Below are 27,228 nucleotides of genomic sequence, written 5' to 3'. Positions count from 1 at the left end.
CAGGAACTGAGGTTTCCTGCCCTTCTGCCGCAATGCTGCCAGCCCCCAGCCCCGCAGCCTGACGGTGTGCTAACCCTGCGGGGCCACAGCTCTGGGTTAGTTTCACATACTCTTCCTACGGCCTCGTACTTCAGATGTACAATTTAGGGGGCAAGAGCTCACAGTGGCCTCAGTTTCGGGTTTGACTTTAGAGGGTCTTTCATCCTAGCTCTGGCGATAGGCGCCTGAGGTTGGTGGGCAGCAGCAGCACATATACATGCTTTGGGGCACAAGTTATTATCCTGAAACAAGGTAACAACACAAAGCATGGGTGTTGTGACTATATGTAATTTAAGGACATAATTGCAGGTTTTTCGCAGAGCAATAAATACTGGTAACTGCTTCTGAACTAAATCCTACAAGACATACAGTATTTCCCTGAAAAAGGTTTCTTTATCACTATTATTCTATCGTAGAAAAATATGGCTGTAATCTGCGTCAGAGAAGGACCGAGAGCAGATCTGCATTAACACCCTCTGACTGTTGTGCTCAGCAGACACGTACAGCTGCTGGTCCTCAACTAGCTCTGGGTTCTTCTAGCATATTTTTGGATGAGCAGGATGCATAACTTTAAAAAGAAAACATTTGCCAGACCACACATAATTTCATTTTTGCGGCCCTTATGTTTAATAAACTATTACTTCTTCCACAACACTGTAATATTTTCCACAACACTTCACTTTTCCAAAGCATTGTCCAAACCTCCTCTGGGCTCTGCAGCAGCCAGTACTGAAATTCTCACATGATTTATTTTCCCAGGCACCTTTAGTTCTCTCATGGATATTAGAAGAGCGAGAGTTTTAAATATATACACTTATATATAAAAAGAAAATATTTTTTGACAGTTACAGAAAAGTCCTGCTGTTTGTATTCCTTTCTTACATATGATTCACTGTCTTTATCTTAGTTTGGAGTTAACTTAATATCCTGTGTGTTTCCTCATGCAAGAATGAGTCCTGTTTTGCCTTTGATTTCCTACTTAATCCATTCTATATCTAGTGTGGGTTTTAAAACAACAGTGACACAAAAAAACCCTGAATTTGATAGTGCTTCTTCGAAGACCTGCCCATCAAAGAATGACCGCATTGCGTTGTTGTTCTTCTACTCTGTAAGTATAAGGATACACAAAGCAAAAATGGAAGTACAGATGGTGAAAGTACTATGCTGTGCCAGCTATTTGGACTGTAAAATTTCATTTTAAATATTTTCATATCTGCATTTATAAGCAGGAAAAGTTAGGTCTTGTTTTCAACAAAACATTAACAATAACTTTAATTAGAAAAACTTAAAAACAGTGTGAAGTATGGCACTTCAAAATAAACTTTTTATAATTTTAGTGTCCAGAATTACACACATTAATAATTAATTTTTGTAAATCTCCATTTCCAAAGTTTATAAAAACCTGTACCCACCATTCATTTCAGGTATGTCTGAAATTTTCCAAGCCTATATGAGGGAGATCCACAGAAGTGTGGAGAAAGCTGGCAACTTTTTGTCACAAAAGTCTGAATTATTTTACTTGGGAATGTCGAGTAAAGTACTAATTATGTAAGACTAACTTCTGCTCGTGGAGGTTATAAGCAACAAAAAAGCACTTTAGTGACTGCACTCAGATTTAGTGACTGGCTTGAGAATGTACATATTTTAAGTAATAATGAGCAAGCAAACTCACAGATGCATAGAAATGTTGGGTAGAAGGGACCTCTGGGGGTCATCGGGCTCTCCCTCCCACTCAGAGTCAGACACTTGCTTCTTTATCAATGCCTATGTGTGATGGAGATAATACAGCACTTCTCAAAAAAGATGTAAACTGGAACATCTGAAGTTTTGGTTGGGTTGCTTCTCCACATCATGGGATGCTATCAGCCCCTTTGTGTCAGTTCAGCAAGGCGTCACAGCCCAGGATGTGAGATAAAGTTCCACCAAGCCAGACTGGGGGAATACACTGACTGCAGTGCTCAGACACTGGCCAAGGTCCGTACGTCTGTCAGTATTATTTTAAAAAATTATTTTGGACATTTTTAAGGCCAGAAGATCATCCCATAGAAAGATCAGACTCTCCCCATAGATTCTTACCAAAAGCTCATAATCCTGAGCTAAGCTAGGTTATATTGTAGAGAACACTGTACGTCCTGATTAGAAATTTCAAGTTCTGAAGACTCAACTACACTTTATTAAGTAATTTTAGTGGTTAATTAACCTCACTACACAAACTGTGCCTCTTATTTTTATTCTAAATTCTTCTGGGTCTAGCCCTCTGACACTCATTTTGCTAAGAATGTGTTTGCTGGAGCAAGTCACTGTAAGAATTTCATGTTTCCTCCCTGACAGTACCAGATAGCAAATTGCTTTTTACATGCCTTATCTTACAGCCACAGCCCTATTTAAAGTCGAGATTTGTCTAATTATGGTTTGTTAGATAAATGCCCCCCTATCAGAAATGTTAACACAGAAGTCCCTTACAATCACACGCACATACACGCACATGCAGGTGCATACACTCACACATATGCAGGTATTTAGCTTTTCTTTAACCTTCTTTCCCAAGCTAAATTAATCTAGAGATTTATAACTTTCAAGAGCAGATTTTTATATATTTTACTATGTAAAATTTCATACTTTATCATTCAGAAACATGCACGCTATCAAACCACAATAATGGCACACACGGCAATCACACAGGAGTACTTCTAGTTGAAAAATTATCTTTTATCTTTTTTGTCCCCATGTGCAATGATAGAACACTTGTCAGGGTGCTGACTCAAGTAATTCTCATCTTAGAAGTCAAGTTAATACCCAAATAATACAAGGTAGTATTTAGCTAGAGGAAGAGTCAACCAACTTGTCCAGCTTTCACTGCAGGTGCTCAGTGGAGGTGTTAATTTCAAAACCAGGAATTGTAGGTCTATGTGGATCTTACGTCTCCCATCAAGGGCAGATATGGTAGGGATGCAGGGGAGCTGGGTGACGAAGGGGGAGGTCACCCACCCGCTGCCATCACCAGTACAGCCTATTCTTTATGTTATTATCACTAAATCTACTTCCTTCGGCAGACTTGCTCCCAACAGTGAATGAAATATCATATTGGCTTCATACATTTTATTTAGATGCACGCAGGTGCTAAAGAATAAGTTTAACCCTGAGACATACATGTTATTAACTAGTATCTACCCTATCAGCACAACCTTTTTTGTAATGATTGCTCTGCTAAAAGGGTAAATGGCCTAATGGCTGGGTCATACCTTATAAAGAAATTATCCTACACCTCCACAAAAGTTATATCACAAAGGTTAATCCATTCTTAATATATTTTTAGGGAGAGTTTGTGGGGTTTTTTTAGGAACTTTGACCCATCTAAACCCAAGATCTATTTCAACGGCACGGAATAAAGACTCCTAACAATGTGGAAGGTCTTGTCTTCAGTAGTACATATGGTGTTTATGAAACGCCCTCTATTTCCTTAAAATGTAAAAGACAAACAGATTTTATAGGCTGGTAAAAAAACAGTGGACATAATAAGCCTGGCATTCTGAAGTAAACAGTTGATGGATTCATTTGAGGTGTGAAATATGCTCTAACACAAAGAAAGCCAAAATACATCCAAACAGTTAGCGTGGTTAGATATTTCTGTTCATTAAGTGAGCATTTTAGTTTGGATGGGTAATGGATTTGTAATAAAATATTATTGTAGGCTTCGTTTATGTTTACTTTTAGGGATTTTAATGATTTAAAGAGTAATGCTTTGATTCTTGCAATTATGTGATCTTTTGCATTAACTGCTTGGTATGAGCATTAACATAAACAAGCAGGTAAGGACCAAGGTGGTTTAAAGAATACAGAGGTAGTTCTTAGCTAGTTTGATTGGCTTCTTTGTCTTTGTTTAATCAGATTTTCTTCTGTAAATTAAAGTCAAATTTGAAATTTTGGCTGGACATACATTTCTCAAAATTTCTTGAGACACAAAACCATGATGGCAGAGTGGAGCATCCAACAGAAAGATGATACCAGGAGTTAATCATCTTAATTACATCTTATTCTGAGGTTCCGTTTCTCAAACTCCACTTCCCAGTGATTAGATTTTATTATGCCTTTATGGAAAGGTCAAAAACTCACAGCACCAAATAGCTGTTCAGTGTTTAAGTGTCTATCCATAGTAGTATTCTCTTCTAAACTTGTACATTTAATGCCTTGCATATAATGATATAGCCCTGTATTTTTTACTCCATTTTATTGTATTTTTTCTTTTTTTCAAAGTTCTGATTTCCTCCTGAAATGCAACTATCCTGTTTGGGCATAATGTTTTATACCCAGCATTGCATGTATGGGCACAGCCACTTCTCTGCCCTGTTTTTGTACCCCCAAGATCCAAGATATCTGCAGATGTCTGCAGGTCGTTTGCCTCCTTGCCCGTGGAGTTCCTCTGAGCATTCACCTCGAGGTGATCACCACAAATCACAAAATATGTCCCTGTGTGTCTGCTTGCAAAGATGGTCTCCCATCCTTAAACCAGAACTTGCAATTTTGCTCCATGAGTATTATTTTCTGTTTAGTTTTATTAAAATACATCGTGCTCACCATGACAACCTAATTAAGCGGTTCAGCTTGCATAGCACAGGTAACTTTTTTCCTTATTTACTACCCTGCCAATTCCTCTGTCATCTGCATGCGTGATTGGCACAGATGAGATGTCAGTGTCTAGAATGATGTTTCATCAGATGAAGCCACTCTTTGCCGAGCCGACTAAAAATGCTAGGCTTTTTTAATATGTTCCTAATAATAACAACTCCTTTTTGTATCTCTAAGTCACCCATGTTTCAATCCTTTCCCTGTTGATTCCATGCAGTACAAGCTTTTTAATTAAATCAAGATGTGGTTCTAAGTTCGTATTGCAATCTCAGATAAAACCCTGTCTTCTGGAAAGTAAGCTTTCCTGTAAATGCTGTGTAGGTGGGGAGTGATGGGGATTGCTATCACCTTAGTCAGCTTCCTCCCTCACTCCATGCCAGGGAGGTCCAGGAGACATGTCCTGGCTCAACAGCGGGTCAGGAGCTTGCCGTACTCATCCTTTCATGCCACGGTACGTGCCCTCTCTGTAGGGACCAGCCTGAGAATTGAGTTCAGGGGGTTGTCAACACCTCCGTCCTCAGTTCTGCTGTGGCAGTGTTCAGAAACACACAGCTAGTTCCATTCGTTTCTTAGGGTTTACTTCTGAGCTCTAATTAGATGCCAGTTTAAGATGTGGCAAGAAGTTTTATATGTGCACACACCTTGTGTTACATTGTTGGACCGGTGAAGACTGACAAATACTACAGCCGCAGAGCCAGGGCTCAACATGCTCAGTGTTAATCAAATAAAGACAGAAGCAGAAGTCCTTGCCCAAAGTGACTTTTATAACCCCAAAGCCGGGGTACCTGTCCTTTTGTTCCACATATGCTTTCTAGTACTCATAATATTTCTGATTAGTAATCTTGCACTTCAATGCATCAAGGTCATTTCATGTGAAACTATCAAATAAAATCAAGACATCAACTTCATTTAAGATGAACACAAAGGGTCCCATCTTCTACAGTGCAAAACATGCTCGGGCCAGTTCTGAGGTACATTGTTTCCCGTGTCAGCTCAGGACTTTCAGCCTCTCTGAAGAAGTACTTGAACCCTGCCAGCTGGAGTTCAATAAATAGCTAGCAGTATATTAATAAAATCACCCTGAGAGTGTGAAAGTCTTGGCACAACATGAGCAAAAAAGAGCCAAATACTCACCTAAGGTAAATGGCTATATTCCCATCTAATATGGTTATGCCATTTTATACCATTTCCTGAATGTATGCATTTTCCATTGGACTTTAAAAACAGCCCATGGTTTATATATACTTACATTCACACTTTTCAAAAGACTGCATTTAACTTTGAGTATCTTTTCCTGTTTCCATTACACATCTGAGTAAACTGCAGCCAAAGCAGGAAATGCCTACAGCCACTGAAAGGATGTTTGCAAATCAGAATTGTCCTAGAATATTCTGCCAACTATTAGTCTTCCAGCCTTCTCATAATTATTGTTTTTACCTGCGACACATCCCACTTATCTGCCCTGTATTTTTGTCAGCTTAATTTAGAGGGAGCTATTATGTTCTGCACTTCATCTTGTTTTTTTAAGTCAGTCGTATCCTGGCTACAATCCTGACTCCTGTCTCTTCATGCACCTTATACCATCCTGATTTGAAAGCTAGCCATGCTCAGCCTTCCGCTTCTGTTTCATTTTTTTCTGGCCTCTTTCTCTTCCTTTCCTTTACTCCTAGGCAAGTACTTCCAAAAGACCAGCTCCAAAATGCTTGCTGGAAGTCCTGTGGTCTATATTATTTTTTTCATAAAAAAAATAAATCTTCATTGTGGTCATCCTTGGACTCTTTTTGATACACTTAATCTATGATGGTTTTAGGCCAAACCAAAGGAACTTCAGTAAATATTTTTAAAGGCTTTATAATGGCCATGTTAGAGGCTTCCAACTTTTTTCCTCAAACTTGCCCTACATTTGTTAGCCTGAAGTTAAATTTCCATTTCTGATTTAAATGGGCAACGTACACAAAGCGCCTGCCAAGAAAACATATAGATGTATTTACCCTGAAGAATGCAAAGACAAAGATGTCAAAGGCACTTTGCCCACTGGAAGCAGCAGCAGGCGGCGTCCCCCCCTGCAGCAGTTGCTGTCTCCAGCCCTGTGGAAGGTCCTGCAGGACGCCCCGGCGTGGCACGCAGACACACGCCTGTTGGCTGTTTTTAGGTATTATCACTGTGATTTCCAAGAGTTTTCAGGCAGATTTGGGAAACGGAGAACTAGAGTTTAAATGGTCACTCGTAATGTTTTTTCTGTCTCATGTTAAGTGAATGGAGTTATGGTGTCATTAAAATAGTCAGGTCTGCCAACTTAATAGAAAGAATCCAGCTGAAGCACCTGAGCGCTGCCTTGTTCTTGGCCCGGTATGGCTATAAATACTTAATACTCACAGTGTGAGAAAGGTCTTAATAAAAATATTTGGCTTGAAGTCTTGAATGCCAAAAGCTTTTCCTGAGGTCTTTATCTCCTTCAATGCAATCAAACCTCATAGAGTAATTGGGAAAAAATGTAGTGAGGCAGATAGGGTTATCTTAAAGCAATACCAGAGCAGGCAAATTAGAGATTTATGCTAGCTGTTACTTCTGACTTTGTGTCCAAATTAGGTGACCTAAGCTACTGGAACATCTGTCAAAGGTAACTGTCAAGTGATCTTTTAAAGTACACACCTGTCCTGTTAAATAAAGGAATCTTTCATGCTGTGGTTAAAATGGCTCAGCAATGTAGCTACGAAGGAGATACTGACACACTTAAAATTCTGCTGCTCTCTTGCTCTTTTAATGTATTTTTACACTGACCGCTCATGCAGCAGAGGTGGCACAGGTGTGGACCTTCAAGTCAGCAGAGTCTGCTCCAAGGGCTAATGAGGCTAGTGGAGAATCCAGGCTCTGGGCTGATGTTTTAGAAAAGTAGCACAATGACATGTATAATGTAATGTAAGGGCTTCGGTGGGTAGGGGAAATATGATCTGTGATTAACCTGACCTTCATTTCCCTTGTTGAACCAAGCTCCTCATTCAGCTGGGCTATAATCCGTCCTGCTGTCTGTGGTTCTTTGTTAAACTAGTGCTGTTTGTGTTTAGTCAGCTGTGAAAAGGGATGGAGAGAACAGTTTCTTCAGTGCGAGGTGTTAATGTCAGCCTTCCACACGTCCACTTAGAAACAGGACCACATTTCCTTTTAGAGGCTCTTCAACTTCAAAGGTGAACGACCTGAATCACCATTCCACCCAGAGTAGGTGTAATTTCTTTTTACTTGACTTACATGGCAGCAACCAAACACAGACATTGGTAATTCTCCTTCCTCTTCTTTTTTAATCAAGTTTAGAAGTTTTATGAAGGCTTTACTTCAAGACTGAAGCAAGAAGCTGATATATGAAAGCACTCTGTTAGTTTACCTTCAACTGAAACAGGTAGCAAAACCCAAGTATAGATGCAGTTGTTCAAGCAAAGCATGTGCCCTTTATCAACACATCTTGGTTTGGAGAGCTGGCTTATATACACAGCAAACAGAACCCTTTCTGTGGCACAAGGAACACCTCCAGCAACAGGGTTTGCCATTTTAATTTCATAGGCATGTCCCTTCAGGTATAGACCACGTTCTAGAAACCATTAAGGTTTAATGATAAAATTACTAAATGCTAAATGTTGAATAAAGCCTATATGTGAAAAAATCATGAGTGTTCAAGCTTTCTTGGAGGATGCCAATGTAAGCAGTAATTAAATACTGCAAAAAAATAATTTTATTATGCTTCCATAGACAGCTAAAAAGGGAAAAGCAGTGACATAGACAGACAAACGCAAAACTGTAAAAGGTTAATGTTTCAACTCCTGTCAGTACCGTAGCTCCATGGACTGCAGGGGATTCATAGCAATGCACACTTGTGGAAAAGCTGACCTTATCTGAAAATTACAGAATCCATTCAATGGGTACATCATGAGAATCAAGACGCAGGGGTGTACAGGATGAGTCAATGAGACTTGACTTCCCCACCACTACCACCGTTTCTGATCTACTTTAGATCCCACCACTTCCCACAAGAGAGGGTTATTTTGTCTTTGTTATAACTGAAAGAGATTCTTCTGCCGCTCCTCACTCCCCACCCCCACCCCAAGTAAAACCCTCAAGGAAACAAACTTTTCTTGGTTTTATTCTAAAATACTGGGTAATGTCACCTCTCTTTGTAAAGTTCAGTGCTAGCATCACTGAAGTACAGTGTAGTAAAAACTGTATTCGACACTACTGGGATTTTAGAGCAGGATAGTAATGCATAATGATTCCCCTGCTTTAAAACAGAAATCTTTTTGGTAGTAAAGACATACCACAGTCTGTGTCCCAGCTGACAGCAAATCCCATAGCAAATGGGACCATTTGTTATGGCTTGTGGAAATGTATAGCACTCCCTAATGTGGGAAAAAAGTAATAAAAAGATGGATGAATGCCCATCCAATTCTCTATTTGTTAAAAAAAAATCTAGATAAGAATGTTTTAAAAGATAAGCTATTAATTGGCATGTTTCTCAATAATTTATGAAGGAGGTTAAATGCAAGATAAAATGTGTAAGAGGAAGGGATTTTCTTTTTGGTTGGTTTTGTGTTTTTTTTTTTTTTCACCTTTAAGCTACCAGGAAGACTAATTCTCTCGTGACTTTGCTCGAGGAGTCATCAGAGATCTCACATGTTCGCTTTGAACTTTTTCTGCCCTGAAGAAAGACAGAGAGATAAATTTTCTCCTGAGTGTTTTTCAGTACTTGAGTTAAAAGTCAAAACCAAACAGTGTGAATAAAATTCACTTTCCCTCTCATTACTCAGGATTTATTTGCACAGATTTTTTCTGCTGTCATAATTTTCTCCTTTTCTTCTTTGTCCACACGTCTGGAGACTCTGAGGAGTTGCCTAGGAAAGGGTGATAAGAGATTAATTTCTACCACGACACAAATGTATAGATCCAGAGAGATGTATGTCATCTGATCTTTATAATTAAAGAGAAGGAAAAAGAACATAAACCCAACCTTCCCCTCCTCCTTTCATAATCCATTATTTGTAACAGTACCTTTCTCTATAGGGTTCTTACATGTGTCCTTCATTATTCTGAAATAATAGCATAAGATTAGCTTGATTTATCATTGATATTATTCCCTGACCTTAAAAAAATGCTGTCTTTTAATCCACCCTGCAGAAAAAAAAACATTGAATGAATTTCTAAAAGGCGGGTGAAATAGCTGCCACAGCCTCAAGGCAGCAACAATGTAAATGCTAACAAGTTATTCTGGTTTTACGTGTCTATTCACCTTTATATAGATTCTACCACCTCTGTGTCTCATACTGCATGTGTTAATGCTCGGGAAGTTCTTTTGGGCCCTATAAACAGCCCCATAATATACTTGAATGTAAACTGCAATAGTTTCCTCTAATTCTCTGTTGCCTATTTAATAAGCATATTCCTGCTCTGCACATTTACCTAGTGCCTGATTTTGCCACCCATACACAGTCTCCCATTTTATAACCTTTGTTTTTTTAAAAAATTCAGCACAATAGCTTGGATTGTGACAATTGCTTATTCGTTTCAGAGAAAGTAAAAAACACAATATCCTTCTGCAAGACCAGCCCACATCTGCCCACATCTTGAATCCATATGTTTGAGTGTGTAGGAAGACTGGATCAGATGCCCCCACCGCGAGCCAAGTAAGGTGGGAAAGGGTGACGATAGTCACAGGAAGAGCAAGGAGCAATCCAGTCTATAACTGCACCTTTAAGAATGGCTGAAGGGATGCAGAACTCAGGGAAAAGATGCTATGTCTTACCATGACCCACTGTATAGCATGTTTCCTTCTTGCCCAAGTCAGGAATTTCAAGTCAGAATAACCTTACTCGGGCCTGACAAATAAATTTACAATCCGGACCATTTGCTTCACAACCTGTTGGAGTAAGAAACCTCCCAGCAGTTTGACCATAATGATGGACGTAGTCCAGTGAGCAGGGTTACGCTTTCACCAAAGCCTGTGCAGGTCCAGACTGGCTGTTCCTGAAGTCAAAGCAATAACGTCCACTGGTGTCGGCAGTCAAACAATTCACCCAGTAGTGAGAAGCCCTGTACCAGCTGCTCACCACAGCTGAACCCCTGCATGCCCAACACCAGGGCACCCCGAGGGCTTCTCCCAGAGCCACCCAGCACCCGGCAGGCTCCTGACATCCAGGACACCTATGGCAGCACTACTGACTCTGACAGCCACAACACAATCTGGGTAAACTCTATGTGATTTCAGGAACAGTATGAAATGGTACTTTTTTCTTGTAATGGGGACGTGCTGATAAAATTTAGGAAACAAATCTGCAAATGTCAAGGCACCTCAGGAAGAATGCAGGAGCAGAAAATAGTACACTAGTGGTAGCAGAGACAAAAAGGAAAAGGTGAGCCAGAGGATGGGCAGGAAGGGATAAGTAGGCAGCAGGCAGAGCTCATACCATGCCTGATAAATTTTCTCTAACAGACATCATCTAAAACTCAGTGGAAAAAGTTCCAGAAGAAAAAAAGAAATATTTTCCGTGCTTGTTTCTTCAGAGGCTGATTAAAGACTGAGCAGGCTATGAATACAGCTGGTGTAAAAGGTTGCACAGAACAGCAACTGAAGAGCAAGATCAGAGTCTTATTGCCAGTCATGGCAGCTGTCTCCAAACTACCAGGGGATCAGAGCTGTTGCAGTTTGCACACAGGCGAGCAGAGGCTGGAAAAGGGACACTTTCTTGTTTAACCGAATAACATATTTGTCTGGGTGGCTCTGGCCATGCTAGAACCAAAATACTTTGGCAGGAACCCACCAGTTAATGATCCCGCACTAGATTTTAGCATGGGTAAGGGGCAGATTGCAATTAGAAATACTGAACCTGTTCTTGATCTCTCTCATGCAAAGCATATTAGTAGTTACAGGGCTGGAGAGGCTGGAGCGGGAGGAGCTGGCGGTGGGAGGGAGGTGGCAGGTTCCAACCCAGGTTTCACAGGCACAGGAATGAAAATTAACAAGGGAAAGAGCAGGCTTCACTTCACATTAACAGAGCAGCTGGAATTCAAGCCTGAAAAATTTCAGGGCTTTTTCCCCCCTTCTATTTATATAAAATTTCTAACACAAATACAACTGTATTTTTGTGCACTGTGCCTCTCAGCTCTATTTATAATTTGACCCTCATTTTCAAACCTGGCTGATTAATATTAGGCCATTAAAATCATGCTCAAATTTCTAAAAAAAACATTCTCCTTTTTTATTGTTGTTGGAAGTGTTGAACTCCTGCCTTCCCCTATGGCATGTGTAGGATTGTTTTGCCTTTCAGCAGACTCTTAGGGCAAAGTAAAGCACTTTCCCATCACATATGAGTCTCAGAAATTAGCTCCTGAGGATATCCTCTTGTTACAGAGGTGCTGCTCTCGCCCCATTCCCTGTGCTCCAGCAGATTCAGCCTGTGAACTTGGAATCAACGACTCACATAAATTTGGATGGAAAGGGGATTGTCTGTCCCAGCCCATTCCCAGCACAGGGCCAAATGCAAAGTTGGGATACTGCTTTCTCCCTCCTCTCCCACTGGATATTTTCAGGGAGTCATGGGGTCTCCCCTCCCCCAGGCCAAACTAACGCCATGCCCCCATCCTCTCCTCAAATGAGGTAGACTCCAGCGCCCTGGGCACCCCTGTGGACCAGCCCCCACCCCATCTGCCTTTGACTTTCTCCTGCCCCTCTGGTTTCTGCTGCAGGGCATTACTCCAGCCCTGGGACAGGGCTTTGCTTTTTCCTCCACTGCAGCCTGCCCAGGTCCCCCAGACAGCAGCCCTGCCCACCGGAATACTGACCATCACTCCTGTCCTACCCACGGCATCCCAATGCAATTTCTTTGCCGGGTCCAAATGCAGGTAGATAGGACGTGCCACTAGAATCCAAACCACCTTTGCTGGGGGGTAGAAGTTCTCACCCACATGAGTGAGATAAGTCTGTACTTCCGTAACTTGTCCCCAAATGGTCACTCATGCTGTGTGCATCCACAGTGACCACCTACAGATTCACACCACATGTACCCTGCTGTAAACGTAATGATTCACCATAAAAATACCCTGAACAAGATCGTGGTGTTGTAACTATGGTCACAAACCCTATTGCTTTGTGTGTTTGCCACTTTCTCAGTAAGATAAATACTCTTACCTTATTTCACAGGGGATCAGGAGGACGAATGCATTATTGATACAGAAAGCATTCAGATTTGGGGATGGGGGGTGAGAAGCAGCAGCACTTACGAATTATCTTATGAATACAGTATAAATTATTCAGCAACTATATGTCCTTCTCACAAAGGAAGTCAAAGATTTTGGCCCTACTGAGCTTACAGATTCGTAACTAGAGAAGGAAAAAAACCCTGAATCCTAAACCATAAATGTAAACAAAAATGTAAATAGAAATGAAAATACTTTTATATACCTCACTGGCAAAGTTTTTCCACATGTCACATTTTAGTTTAATAGTGATTTTGTCCACCATTTTAGGAAAAAAAGTGCTCATTTCTTATGATGTATGGTCATGCAGCTCTACTTTTACTTTGGTAAGTTTATTTATTAATCTATTTTCTTTCTTTATTGCTTTTTTGGTGGAATGAAAACTCATACATTCCCTAATGTGCCAACTTTCATTAATTAAAACAAATCACCTTAAAGATTAAACGTGTATTGTTATGCCTATGGTAATTTTACTATGAGTTTTAATAAAGCCAGAACTCCACCCTAAAACTTTCAGAAACTGAGGGAATGCTTATATGGAGAATTTGGAGTCCACCGGACTTTATATTGTTTTTCTTTTCAAGCTCATGCTTTTTCACAACTGTAGAGGCTTGTGGTTTAAAACAGAAAGGCAGCTAGTGTGAGTAAGGTAAGTGAGGTCTTTTTGAACTTGGACCTGAAGACTGCTTTTTCTTTCCAAATCCTACACAAAGTAAAGAAAAAAAATTCCCAAAATATTTATGTTTAATTTACTTTGTTAGCTGCAATCTCTCCCACTCACTGGTATACTTCAGCAAGGAAATTGTTCTGCCAAATACAAGTAAAGCATACTGAAAGTACTTAACTGACCTGTTGGTGGGTCATGCAAATGCACTCTTTAAAGGGGTACTAATTTTAGAGATAATTATAAGCATTTTACGTGACTCCGTTTTTTGTTGACAGTATTTCTCAAAAGTATTAGCAACCCGCTTTAGGAATAACACAATCACGCCAATGAGATGCTTACATTCACTGCAAAGAAAAAAGTGCAAAATTCAGTTTAGAGGGGAAAAATTGGGTATTGCCTACAGGATGCCCCTCTCTTGGTCATTCTTTTGTGGGACCATCTTTAGGCAGTACATCAAGCCTGCAACCTCTCCACTGCTTCCTAACAAATATCTGAAATCTGCTTTGCACGTTCTTCTGCAGAAAGAAATTAGGGACTAGCCCCTTGGCTGCTGTAAATGGAAATAACTCCATTGGCTTTAATGGAGCTCTGCTGCATTGCACTTCTGAACATCCTCTCTGTGGTCTGAAACATTTCTGATGCGGAGGAAAAGGGGGAAGGTATTTTCCAACAGCTGGAGAAGGTCTGGGACGCCATTTGGGTACCTATTCGCTTTGCTGCCTCTGAACAGTCACCTCAGATTGATCCACATTAGAAAAAACGCATTGCTTTAATTGCATTCATTATGCATGTGATATTTTAATATATTTTTATACCATCATAAATTCTTGTTCCCTACCCAAATACAGTTTATTTTGCTCTCTTGTTGAAGGGTAGGCATACTGCTGCAACTACCTCTACACCGCAAAAGTTTCAATTAAAATTACATGTAATAGTAAAACTACACCTGTAACCATTCTAGTGTAGGCAAGCCCCTTGTTTTTCTTTGCTTCAGCATACCTTTCGGGTATGAGCAGGATAGTGTTTCATCTGAAAGGGATGCTGTATTGTTGCATGAACTCAGGTCTGCGACTGCACAGGACCACATGGTGACCAGCAGAGCGGGGCATGGGTCGGCATGGTGGCACAGCTTCCCACGCCAGTGACCCTGGCCTTCAGGAGACTTGCCCTGTCTTACTCACTCGAGCACATCTGCCAGGCTGGAGGGTTCATTCTGCTATTTGATCCTCCACGAGAGGATCCTTGTGGAAAAACATCTTTCTCTCAGGCAAATGTGTATGTACATCCCTGCACACACACGCACACCAGCCCTCCATGGTCTTCTCCAGGTTCAGCAACAAAACGGTATGATCAGCAATGCTAAAAAACAGATTGGAGCGTGTAGCTACATTTCAAGGGGATTTTGGTGGTGGTTTTTTTTTTTTAATAAAGCAAGTTTTTAAGTAAAGTAAGCTGATGACAATGCGAACTTTTTGTTTGTTTGTTTTAGAAATAAAATAGGGAAATTGCTTTTCTACAATTCTGTCACTACAGCATCTTCCAAGAAAAAAGAGACCTCAAGATAAAATTTATTGCTACCCTCAAAAAGAAGGGAAAGCATAAAGAAATGATTGTTGCTCTGTTCCTGGGTTTGGGTTGGTCAGGGACTGAACACAAGTTAATGCCAAACTTCAAGCTCTGATTACTACTGAGGAGTAAAAAGAGTACATGGCCATAACTGGATGGATGGTTATAAGTGCCCTAGTATACCACTAAGCAACAGAAATCTTGCAGTGCAACTGAACAACAAAACCTTTCTCGTTGCACTGACAGGATGCAGTAAAGGACTGTTGGCTCGTTGGTCCAGCTGATTTCAGCTGGATTTTTCAGAAGGGTAAAGGCTCATGTGTCAGGTCCAAGGTGTGGGGTTTTAAATGAAGCATATTTGTATAGGGTGTCTGTGTGTTTCTTGATGTGTGCAAATACATATACATAAATAACATTTATGGTTGCGAGCCCTCAAATAATGCTGAAAAATAAGTAATTTCACAGCTTTGTTTTGGCTGATAAATCTGATGATTGCTTTGCTGCTTTACAGCAATTTTTAGACTTAATAAAAGAAGATAACAACCAAAGTTAACATATACCCTACCAGAAAGATTTGGGCAATCTGTGACTTTGCAGGCAATCGGGAAGCTTCCACAGAAGCTCACCCTTATGGAAGGCAAGCTGGTTAGCTCCTCCTGGCACTGGGCAAAGAAAAGAGAGAAAAAGTAATTATATTCTATTTAGTGACCACACTCTAGTTGCAAATGCTCACATGGCTCTAGTTTTCAGATAAATCTTTCTGGCTAGGCTACTCATTACTCTTACAATAGTAAATATAGACATTGATGAGTGTAAATGTAGACTGTTACGGAAATTGCGTGATATCTGAAAATCTTGCAGCTGCTCTTACAATTAAGTCCAAGTTCATCTGGAGGGACAGATTTGTAGAACTGAGAGTCCATAAGACTTAAAAAACCCCCCAAACCAGTCTTTTCTCTATCTGGAAAGTTACAGAGCAATCAGCTTGAACGACAACACAGTCTCACCCTAATCTTGAGGCTGATTCTGTGAACACTTAGTGCTGAAATTAGATGCCATTTTAGTTGATAACTTTAAACCTGATTCTGTGAACACTTAGTGCTGAAATTAGATGCCATTTTAGTTGATATCTTTTAACCTGATAGTATCCCTGTGTTGCAAAAATCCTTTGTGTATTGCATATTGGTTTAAAGATTTTTGCCTCAGGGTAATTTTGGTATCAGGCCTCTTCATGTTCTAATAGGGAAATAAGTGAATAAACGTACAAATACACAACAATAAGTATGTAAAGACACTGCCTCTATTCTTATCACAAAGGGCTTGATCTAGATTTGTTAATATATAGAAACAGAAAATATTGCAATTAGTGTTACACTAGAACTCATAAAAATATTGACTTTAGATCTAAATTTTCTTTCAAAAGCATTTAATTTTTGATAATGCATACGATTGTTTTCGATTCCGTTTCTCTTCAAGAAAAAGAAAAGAAGAAATATAGCAAGTTTAATAATATACCCAAGGGTACTTTCAGTTCCACTTTTAGTATATTTATGAAAATTCTGGGCTTACCTCACTTCTCAGTTATGTTTTCTCCAGTCTTGCATGATTGACAGAGTTAGCGATGCCACTTAGATAAGTTAGTTAGCATTAGATGGTCAGCATCCTTAAAAAAAGAAGAAAAAGCTTAGGGCTGACAAGCTAATTCTGTTCTAAGGCTACATGAAGAAATAATTTTATAATGAGGAAGCTTATGTAAATGATTCAAAATATTTCAAGCTGACTCACAGATTTGCATCCTTCATTTCAAAATTTCAATTGAATTTAAATGAAATGCTTAAAGTCTTGAAAATAAAAGAACAAAAGAATATAGTACAGAAAACACAAAACAATGTACTCTTTTATGTCCTTTTAATATTTCTCCTCTTTATCAAGAAAAAAAGAAAAAAGTCAGCAGTCTACACAGAGCAAATTACACAGAGGAATCATAAGCAACTGCAGCTTGTGAAAATATTGCCAGTCACAAACTTACCATGACACAACGCAAGGAAGCTATAGTCTGAAGCAAAAGCTGTCAAACCTGGTTTTGGAATTCTCAAAATGTGTAGTTAAAACTCAGCCACACCAGGAAGATATTCAAGGAAGATGGCTAAGGGGCATACAGAAACTACTTCATTCCAATTATCTTTCCTAACTTGTGTTTCTAATACCAACATCAAGGGAAATGCTCAAATTAGTGAGAAAATGTCAGCACTGTAGGGTTCAATGAAAAGGATGAGGTGCAGCATCTGTGTGGTGTGGGGCTGCAGCAAAAATGGGTTACCTGGGGGGCTAATGCAATGAGGATGGAGACAGGGAGGGGGGAGGAAGGAATGAAGGAAGAAAGGAACTTCTCACTTAGCAGCACTGACAGATGGAAGTAGGAATACTAGCGTTTAGAATAAGGACAGTAAAGAATTAAGGAACCGTTTTGGTTGTAATGGAGATTTGTACTGATTTAATGAACCTGTTTCTCCATCACTGCTCAGTCTTTCAAATGACTTTCTGTGTTATTTAGGAACTGCAATAGTACAAAAAAAAGATTACTTACTAAAGGTTCGTTCATCCTGATTGTATCCACTGTTTTCCCAGTAGTTATAAGGTATTGTAAATGAAGGGCCTTATTATACTCCCATTGAAGTAGGTGCAAAACCACTGTTGATTTCAAGGGGAACAAGACAGAGACTAAAAATACATTTGGTGCCTGAATGTCTTAATGTAAATACCCAATTTTTTAACAGCTGGCCAAAGGGTGGAATTAGGAAGTCTATTTTTACTTTTAAAATATTGATTTTTACTGCATTTTGAGTATTATAACTGTCTTTTAAACATTTACTAGTACTACATTTTAAATTTAATCATCGAAAATAAGCTGAGTTTCTCCTCCCTCTCATGTATTTTTATTCATGTTCATGTAGAGCACTGCACCCTGTGAATAGAGGCTGTAAACTGCATGAGGTCAACTACAGCCACATGGAAACTGAAACTGAAAAGCAGGTCTGACTCATTACACTTGTAATAGTTTGGTTTACTGCTACAGCAAAGAGTTTGGATATTACACATTTCTTTGTTTTTCTTCCCTGTCTTGGGTAAGGTCCTAGAGATAACTTCTAGGATACGAAAAGAAAAATATCCCAAAACTTCAGCGAAAATCTTTGTTTTAAACAAAGCTATTCCTGTTAAAAATAGAAAAACAGTCACTTTGCACACACCTGTAAAAATAATGCATGTGCAAATTGGGAAAGCAAAGTAAAACTCCTCTGTTGTTAGGTTATCTACAATAGGCTTGACGGAAATTTGTATTAGACTGGTAAGTAAATAGTTAGCCAACAACACTTGGTTCTTAAAAATGCCACTTCTCAGAGGTCTGTGTTTGAAGATTTTAAAGCTAGAAAACACCATTGCAATAGTTTGCTTTAACTGTATAACATCGTAACATGGGCCACAGGACTTCTTGGTGCCTTTTGAGACTCAGTAGCCATGCTTGATTTAAGATTCCAGTTAAAGAATATCCATACCAGTGATTTCGCTGGTTAATTTTCTCTGTCCTTAAAAACCTGCTGCTTTGTAACTTCTAGCTGTGCATCTCCCTACCTTTGTGTGATAAATTGAAGAATCTCTGCTAGCTCTTTTCGCACACCTTGGTTCTTCCAGAGGGTTGAGTTACTTCATCGATAAGTTAAACAGATCCTTATCTTTACAAGTAAGCCATTTTCCATTCCTTTCGTCATTATCAGTACTCTTTGTAATTCCTCCAATTTATCGACATCCTATCTTGAAGATAACTAAATAGGACTACTTTACTCCCACCAGTAGTCACCCCACCAGTGCCAAGCAGACAGGTAGCATAACCTCTGTTCTCTTTCCTTACGTGTCCCCTTCTGCGTACCCAGTAGTCACAGCAGCTCTTTCGGCTGTGGCACCAGGTGAGGCACTCCCAGTCGGGTTAGTTTTCTGCCAGCGTTAGCATCATGTATGTGAGCTTCTTCAGAATCCTTCACCACTCTACTCATTGTTGCCAAAAATAGCAGCTTGCATCTAGAAGTGATACAGTACACCTTGTGTGCTTCAGTAGCCATAGAGATTGTGTAAAGAAAAGCCATTTCAGAATTCTTGAGACAAAAATTTTGCATTTAGCAAGGGAAGCAATCCATATGTTGTACATTTTACAACAGTGAATCATGCTTTAAATCCTGAGTAATTCCACTGAATTAAGGGGAACCTTTTAAAGTGTAAAATATTATACAAGGCAATGTCAGTAGAAACAGGGAACTATGGCAGACTGCATCTACACCACTCTTAGTCTAAATCAGGAGTGCTCTTCTAAAATTAATCTCCTGACTCTCCTCCCCTACTGTGCTTTGGTACGCAGAGCAGAGTGGTTTCTGAGCATGAGAACTGGTTTCCCTTTTGGTGAAACTAACCCAACTGGTGCACCTCAGGAGCCTGTCCAAGCTGCTCCCAACCGACCACCATCAGGCAGTCTGCAGGACCAGCCTGGGGCTCGACACCCCCAGCCCCAAGAGGCATCTGGAGGCAGATGTTGGTGCAATGCAGATGTTTGGTCCTTACAACCACTGTTTCATCCTACCCACCTGCACTGATCTACTTGCTTATGTAGACAGACACGCCTCGTTCCATGAAACTCTTGTTTGCTTGCTCTTTTGCATGCACGCTTCTCGTGAGAGGGACTGGTCTCTCCTCGAGGCTTTCCTGAAAAGGTCCCCACTGGGCCCTTTCTATAATCTGTATTAACAAGAGCTCTTCAGGAAGGCTAAGTCTTCTCCAGGGCTAGGCTCCTGGTTCCCACCTCACTTTAGCCACGTTGAGAAGTATGCTAGCAGGGCTGCTCCTGCTGCTGGCCTCAGAAGGTAAGATTATCCTTACAGGACATCCGACAGCACCGTCACAACGCTCAGGACTCATGTACCTCCAGAATGCCCAAGCAACTGAGCGAGATGATACATGGCTAACATCTCTCACATCCACAGCACAACCTCTGCCTAAGTCTGGCTTCTCCACAGGGGATCTGATCCTGTTAATTCTCTAGGTGTTTCACTCACTGCTGCCAGCTCCTAGGTAGAACTGCTTTCTCTTCTAAAATCTTTCATGGGCGGAAAAAAGGCTTGAAATCATAAGCTGTCCCAGGCATTAATTCAGCACAGCTGGGGCCATGCAACACTGCATGGATGAGGGAAGACAAGGAAAGAGATGATCACCTCCCTCTTCTTTCTATCCCAGACTGGCAGGAGGCCAAACTGTCTCTAAGAGTAAATTAGAGCAACATAAAAAAAATCTCTGTTCCATCTGAGGATCCTAAGGGACACATACAGCTAGCTCAGCCCTTTGTGTCAGCCCACTAAACAATCAGAGGAGTGTAGATTACATGCATCAAAGTTTCTGATTTATTTTACCTTAAGTAATAACAAATACATGTTCCACATATGAAACAATATAGTAAATAGGAGTGTTGCCCTAACTTACTTTGATTTTTGCAACTGTACTTTGGAAGGATCACTGAGTATGTTCTTATCATCTTATATCAAGAAGCAAAAATACACTCGGCATAACGCTTACCTAATATGCAGTGTCCCTGAGCAGCGGAAGATATGCATTGATTGTATAACGGCACAGGGAAGAAACTGTGAATAGCACATCCCAGTTTGCAACCTCTGCAACAGTGTAATAGCATCAAAATTCCTATCAGAAACTATTAGATTCCTATCAGAGTCAATTGAATTCCGGTTCAAGTCCAAGGAATCTAGATCTTCACATCTCAAAAAGGTGGGTGAAAAAATACCACTAGGAAATGCAGGTATTACAAGCTATATGAAGCAAACCATGGAGAGAAAAAGGGTAGAGAGGGTAGAAAAAGGGTCAGACCATGCTTGCTTTGCAAAATCAAAATATTCTTGACAGTTTTGCCTTCCAAAAACTTTGAAACAAGGTCTCCTGCTTTGCTTTTTGATTTGTGATAATGTTGTTTTTACTCAAGGGGTCTGCTTGCACAACTGTTCATGAATTAAGCAAAAGCTTTCAGTCTAGTCCAAAGATATCAGTGAAGTAATACGTGAAGAAAAAAAATTACCAGTGATTGTCTCAATTCCTGAAAGTATCTTAGTCAATCAGAATTTCCTTTTAAAAGTGAAATTCTTGTATTAACAAGTGGCTAAATGAGAAACCATTTTTTGATGCTGCGTAGCAGTTGCTCACATCAGTGATTCTATGAGAACATTTATCTGAAAAATAGCAAATACTGTAAAGATGCCCACATAGAAGTAAAAGCTTGCCACCACAGGTGTGCTAAATAATAATAACAATAATAATGATGATAATAATAACAACAATAACAACAACAATAATGTGCTAAAAGTCTTCACTCTCCCTCCACAAATTGTCTGGCAGGACAACTCATAATAGGAAAGCTAGGCATTTATGTTTAACTTATTTCTAAGTGTTGCAGAACTAGTGCCTACCATGTCACATTTCAGTTTATAGAGTATCTACGTATTACAACGTAAGAATTGCACACTGCACCTCTACCCAAATAGTCTTGAGGCATCTATTCAAGATAAAACACCAGTTCAGTTTTCACTATCATATCAAAATTTTGTATATTAAGTCTCTTAAAAATTTAATTAGCAGATTAGCAGACCCACATTTTTTACAGTTCATAGCAGGAGTAAATAATTAATCCATATTTCAGATTTTTATGTGAGGAGAATTATTTACCTACAGCTACATAAAAGTAGAACAAATTATTTATTTTTGAATGATTCACTTATTTGAGAGACCTTACTTTCATCTGCATAGACAGAGAACTGAAAAACATAGTGTGGGGGAAAAACCTAGTTAGAAACAGTTACCAACACAGTGACGATGAAGCACTAGAAAAATAACAATGTCTTTCATCTTTCAAAATGCAAAATATTTTGTCTTATGATCCCATTATCTCCACAGTAGGCCAACCCTGCTAGCCCTTGATTTTGATTGTTTCAGGTTTAGGTTTCCATTTTAATGAGGGTAAGAAACCACAACTCTGGCTTCCTTCGTTTGGAGCTGCAGGGCCGTAGCATTGCCACTGATCACCGCTGCTGCGTCATGAGTTATGAAACCGAAAAACCAAGACTCTCAAAAACCTGGTGATTTCTTTTATACATGGTTGCTTTGGGGTCTTCTGCTACACAAAGGCCAAAAATACTGTAATGGCCAGAGCCACGATTCATTCTTCTATCTTTTACTCTACCATCACTTTACAGTTGTTTGTTTGGTTGGGTTTTTTTTTTCTTATTTTAATTGAAAATTAATTTGAAAATTAGCCGGGACGCGGGGGCTTACTGAGCTGGAGGTTCGAGCCAGAGCATCCAGGTGGCATAGGATGAGCACGTGCTGCTCCTCAGCAGTGAAAAATCAAACATGCAGCAAGGACCCTGGGCCTGATGGAGGGGGTGAGAGCTTGATTGCTCTCTGCAGAACACAGGAGTGGGAACAGTCCCAGCCTCCTTGCTGGGACACCAAGCCTCAAAAGCTAGGCAAGTCTTGATTTAGGACCATTTTCTGATGAGTTTACCTCATTTGGAAGCCCGCAGCACTTTAAAAGACAGCAAATAAACAAAAAGCACCAGAACAAAAAAGTCACTGCCATCTCACTGTAAACCAGGAGGGACTTTTGTTTACATTGTCAAGTAATGAAAACCTAATGTAGGTTTTGATTTCAAAAATAAGTCAGAAAAATGGGAGCTGATTTAGAACAGGAGACGTTTGTTTGCACGCCTGTGTGATGGCCTTGCGCTGCGATCTCCGGGCTCTGAACGTGAAAATGAGCCACATTAGCCCGCAATAACATTCCCCGGCGTTCTGAGAGTTGTTTCAAAACATACATGAACGTGTGTAGTGATGATCTTTGCTTGCCTCGGGTGACGTCATATTTTTTCCATAAGAACTCTCGGTGACAGCACGTATGTAGGTTCTGGGCTAGATGTGTAAAGAGCATGACATTCCCTTTCATGTCAAAATAAAACCCCAAAAAGGCAAAAAAAGCAGAAAGGTCATTTGGAAAAATAAACCACTAATAAATACGAGTTTCGGGGCGGGGGGTGAAGTCTCGCTGTCACCAGGATGAGCCCACCGAGGCAGAACACCCGGGCAACATCCAGATAATCTTATAATTTGCATGACATTAGCCGTGAGGCCGGGCGGGGTGAGGGGGGGTCGCGGCGCAGCGACGGCCACAAAAAGCGTGGCGGGCCCCCGCTCCGGAGGTACGAGCCGAGCCGGGGGCGGCAGCAGGCCTCGCCGTGCCGGGGTTCGGCGGGCGGGAGCAGGCCCGGGGCCCGGGCGCGGTGCGGCGGGGATTTTGGGTGCGCAGCTACTCGTCGCCGGGCGGTAGCGGCGCGGCGCGGCGGGGCACTGCGGAGCGCGGTAATGATGTCAACTTGTTATTTACTTTCCAACCCCGAATGACTGAGCAGGGCGAAAGGAGAATCAATCAGCCGCCGGGTGACCCTCCAGGCGGAAAAAACTGGAGCCCGGCGCCCGCCGCGGCCGGGGCGGGGGAGGGGAAGCACATGGAGCCGGGCCGCGTTGCATCATCCGGCCGGCGCGGGGCCGCGCGCCGCGACCGCCGCCCGGGGGATGGGGGGCGGGGGGGGACGCGGGACACACGGGACGGGGACACGCGTGGGACAGGACGGGCAGGCTGGGGGCTAAAGAGCAGCAGCGGTTCTGCACCACTACCCCCACCCCCCACCCCGGGTGTCGCGCTTCCACGGACGAGCAATAAAGCCCGGCGTTTCTGCTGATTCACAAGTATGGAGGCCGCGTCAGCCTGCCGCCTCGCCGAGCACCGGGGCGCTGCCCGCGGCGCGGTGGGGGAGCAGCCGCCGTGCCGTGCCGTGCCGTGCCGTGCGGGGAGGGCAGCCCGGCCCGGGGAGCGTGCCCCGCCGCGCCCTGCCCGCCTCGGCGTGCGGACCAGGCGCCGCGGTAGCCGACAGCGATGCGTGTGCCTTGTTCGCCTGCGTGCGGGCTCTGACAATGCGGTCCCGTGCCGGCCCGGCCCCGCAGAGCCAGGCGTGAGGCGCCGCTCCGTGCGCCTCCCCGGCCCCAAACTTAGCCGTGATAAGTAACAGTGCCGGTAATAACGGCCGGCGGGAGCAGGGCCCGGAGCGCCCGCCGGCGCCGTCCGTGCGGGGGGAGGGCAGCGAGGGGGGCCCTGCGGCGGGCGGCCGGGCTCGCCCAAGGTGAACGCGGGGCTGCCCCCTCCGTGCCCGTGCCTGCGTGCCCGCCCGCCCTGCCGCCGGGCGCCTGTGGCGGGGGCGGCGCAGGGCGTTGCGGCCCGGCAGCACCGAGCGCGCCGGGCGGCGGGAGTTACCTGAGGGCACCCGGGGGGCGTTGGCGGCGCCGGGGCCGCCCGCGGTGCCTGAAGTTGCGCGTCTGCCTGCGCGCGTGGGGCTGCGCCGGACCCGGGTGGGGGAGGGCGCGGCGGGTTAGCCCCCCACCCCGGCCCTCATCGCCCCGCCGGGCCCCGCAGCTCGCCCCCCGGTGTCCCCCTCACGCCGCCCGCCCTCCCCTCCCTCCCGCCCGCCCGGAGGTGGCGGCGGCGGCGGCGGCGGGCCCCGGGCGCGGCCGGCTCCCCTCAGCGCCGCTCCCGCCGCCGCCGCGCGCCCGCACCGGCCCCGCCACTTGCCCGCCGCCGGCGGAGCCGCGCCGAGCGGCGGCACCTCCTGACCGCCATTCCGCCCCAAAACTTTCCGTTTTCCCCTTCCCACTCTCCGGGACTTCCTTGTGCCGCCTGTGCGCGCGGTGGGGGAGGAGGAGGCGTGTGCGGCGGCGGCGGCGGCGAGGGGGATTTACAGTCTCCTCGCAGGCTGGCCGGGACCCCGGGGGAAGAGGAGTTGCACCATGCGCGGCAAGTGAGGGAAAGTCTCCGCCAGCGCCGCCCGCAGAAGTTGAGGCTTTCCCCCGCCGCCCGCGGGAGCGGGAGCTGTGCCTTTAACGCCCGCTGAGCGAGGTGAGTTTCCGAGGCGGATTATTCATCCTGGGGACCCTTTTTTTTTTTTCTTCCTCTTTTTTTTTTTTTCTTTCTTTTTTTTTTTTTTTTCCCCTTGTACGCGCGCCGAGGTGACAAACGTCCTTCTTGGCGCAGCCCCCCGAGCCGAGCCGGGGGCCGGCGGGCCCGGCCTCCCCTCTGCAGCCCGCCCGGGCTCGGCGGGCTGGCCCGCCGCGGGGGTGGGGTGGGGGTCGCGCAGCCCCTGCCTGCTGTGACGAAGTTTTTTGAACCCGGGCGTTTTGGGGTCTTGTGTGGTGTGTTTTGTGGGAGCGCTGGGCCGAGGCGGTGTGCCTGGGGCTGCCGTTTCGGCAGCGGGTGTGCTCTCATCTGCCCCCCAGCAGACCCACCGGGGGGGGGGGAGGGGGGCAGTTTCTGGAGCGGCCTCCTACTTCTGAGATAGTATTTTGATGTATTTTTTTTCCTAAAAAAAAAAAGAAAAAAAGTGCTCGGGGGGGCGGGGGGGGGGAGGGAAATGCGAGGTATTCACGCTCAAGTGTGGAGTTTGCAGAGCTCGGGTGGGGGAGGGGATCCCATTCATCGCCAGGGCTTGAATCGGCAGCGGGCGGAGGGGCCGATCGCTCCCGTACATCGAAGTTTACTTCCAAGTAGGTAAACAAGTTACCCCCCGCCTCGCCCCCCGCCGCCCCCGGTGATGCCCGCCGCCGCCAGCCCGGGTACCAGCGCTGCGGGCGGGCGGAGGGGCGGCGGTGCTGCCGGGGGGACCGGGGCCGGGGCCGGGCGCTGCGGGGCTGCAGACCTGTTGCACACCAGTTCAGGTCCCGGGCCGGCGTGCCCGGCGGCGGGGCCGTTTCTGCCGGGGAAGGGCCCGGCGGCGGGGCGGCGGGTGCAGCCGCCGCCGGGCGGGAAGGTGGTGGACACCTTTCCCTCAGCTGCTGTCATCGCGCGGAGCCTGTGCCCCATTTTGTGGCGCTGGTTTATTCTCCGCGGTTGGGCTGATGTTTCGGTTCGGTGCGGTGTGCGGCTAAACATCGGTGTGGTGTGATGTAAAGGGAATGACCCTTGACCTGTTTAATTATATGTTGTTGGGTTCTCGAGTAGACATCCTGCTCGGAACAAAAAGGGGAAAAAACACAAAGCCACACCCTAAAAGTTAGGCTTGCATCTTAATTTCTCGAAGTCGGTGTTTAGGCTGAATAAAGGCTTTCCTTTATGTTGTCTTTAACATGTCTCTTGCTGTTCTCCACGAGGATTTGTATGGCGTTTTTCCTTTTCTTGATGCACAAGTCTTAAAGTGTGTGTGTGGTGTGTCTGTGTGTTGGTGGGGGAGGGGAAGCGGTCTGTTTGGTGGAGCTTATTGAGTGTTTCGCGAAAAAAGAAAATATTGCAGCACAATGTTGCAGAAAACTGAAGTACTCCATTGAAAAGAGCACTCCTCAAGTGATGATTTCAGTAAAATGGCGTGTAAAATTTCAAGACTGGTATTTTAGGCTAATAGTGTGAAAATAAATACATTGTGCCAGAGGGAAATCTGATTGTAGGTAATAAATACAGGATCTTTACTCATGACAAATATTGCATCTTTCTTCCTTAGCCCATTTATTAGCGATCCTTTAACTGAGACTGTTTGTGTGGCATGTACAAGATTTAACATTATATACCTTGCTTACCATGTGACTGCACATGCTGGATTTAGGCCTTCTCCTGTCCTACAGTTGGTGTGTTGTCATATGCAAAGACAGGCAGGTCTTGAAGTGAATATATTCATCCTGTAATAGATGTTGTTGGCAAGAGAGCAGGATTGTCGTAGTATGTTTCCATGATGGTTTGTGTATTTTTTTGTTTTGGTTTTCTATTTTTCTTTTTCTGTTGTTTGTTAAAACAATTACAGATAATAATTGCAACCTTTCAACAACAGTGGTAGTAGAAAAGGGAAGCTTTCCCGCAGAAGGTTAGTAGAAGGAGTGGGATGAAAAAGGAAAATGACGGGGGGAGGATGCTATTACACTAAAAATATGTTAAACCTTTCTTGGGCTACATGCAATAATGCTAA

At 43.4% G+C, this 27,228-nt stretch overlaps 1 protein-coding gene and 1 long non-coding RNA gene across 5 annotated transcripts in view; one reads left to right on the top strand and one right to left on the bottom strand.

The window, feature by feature from the left end:
• Positions 1–460: 460 nt before the first annotated feature.
• Positions 461–23,974, bottom strand: LOC130145238 (uncharacterized). The gene is made up of 3 exons (XR_008820419.1): positions 16,703–23,974; positions 15,699–15,795; positions 461–10,671 (listed from the first exon to the last, which is right to left on the bottom strand). It is a non-coding gene; the product is annotated as an uncharacterized LOC130145238 (long non-coding RNA).
• A 63-nt stretch (positions 23,975–24,037) lies between these two features.
• TBL1X (transducin beta like 1 X-linked) overlaps positions 24,038–27,228 on the top strand; it is a 199,955-nt gene continuing 196,764 nt past the window's right edge. For 2 of the 4 annotated variants that reach the window (XM_056329851.1, XM_056329849.1), the window contains exon 1: positions 24,039–25,178. The gene's annotated coding sequence lies outside the window, so the exon portion shown is untranslated. Of the gene's footprint in view, positions 25,179–25,765; positions 25,823–27,228 lie in introns of those variants that run through there. The other 2 variants (XM_056329853.1, XM_056329850.1) reach the window with 2 other exon arrangements.

Source organism: Falco biarmicus, chromosome 2 (assembly GCF_023638135.1).
Source record: "Falco biarmicus isolate bFalBia1 chromosome 2, bFalBia1.pri, whole genome shotgun sequence".
NCBI classification, from domain to species: domain Eukaryota; kingdom Metazoa; phylum Chordata; class Aves; order Falconiformes; family Falconidae; genus Falco; species Falco biarmicus.
The sequence above is the reverse complement of the archived record's forward strand: the minus strand, read 5'-3'. Positions and strand labels throughout refer to the sequence as shown.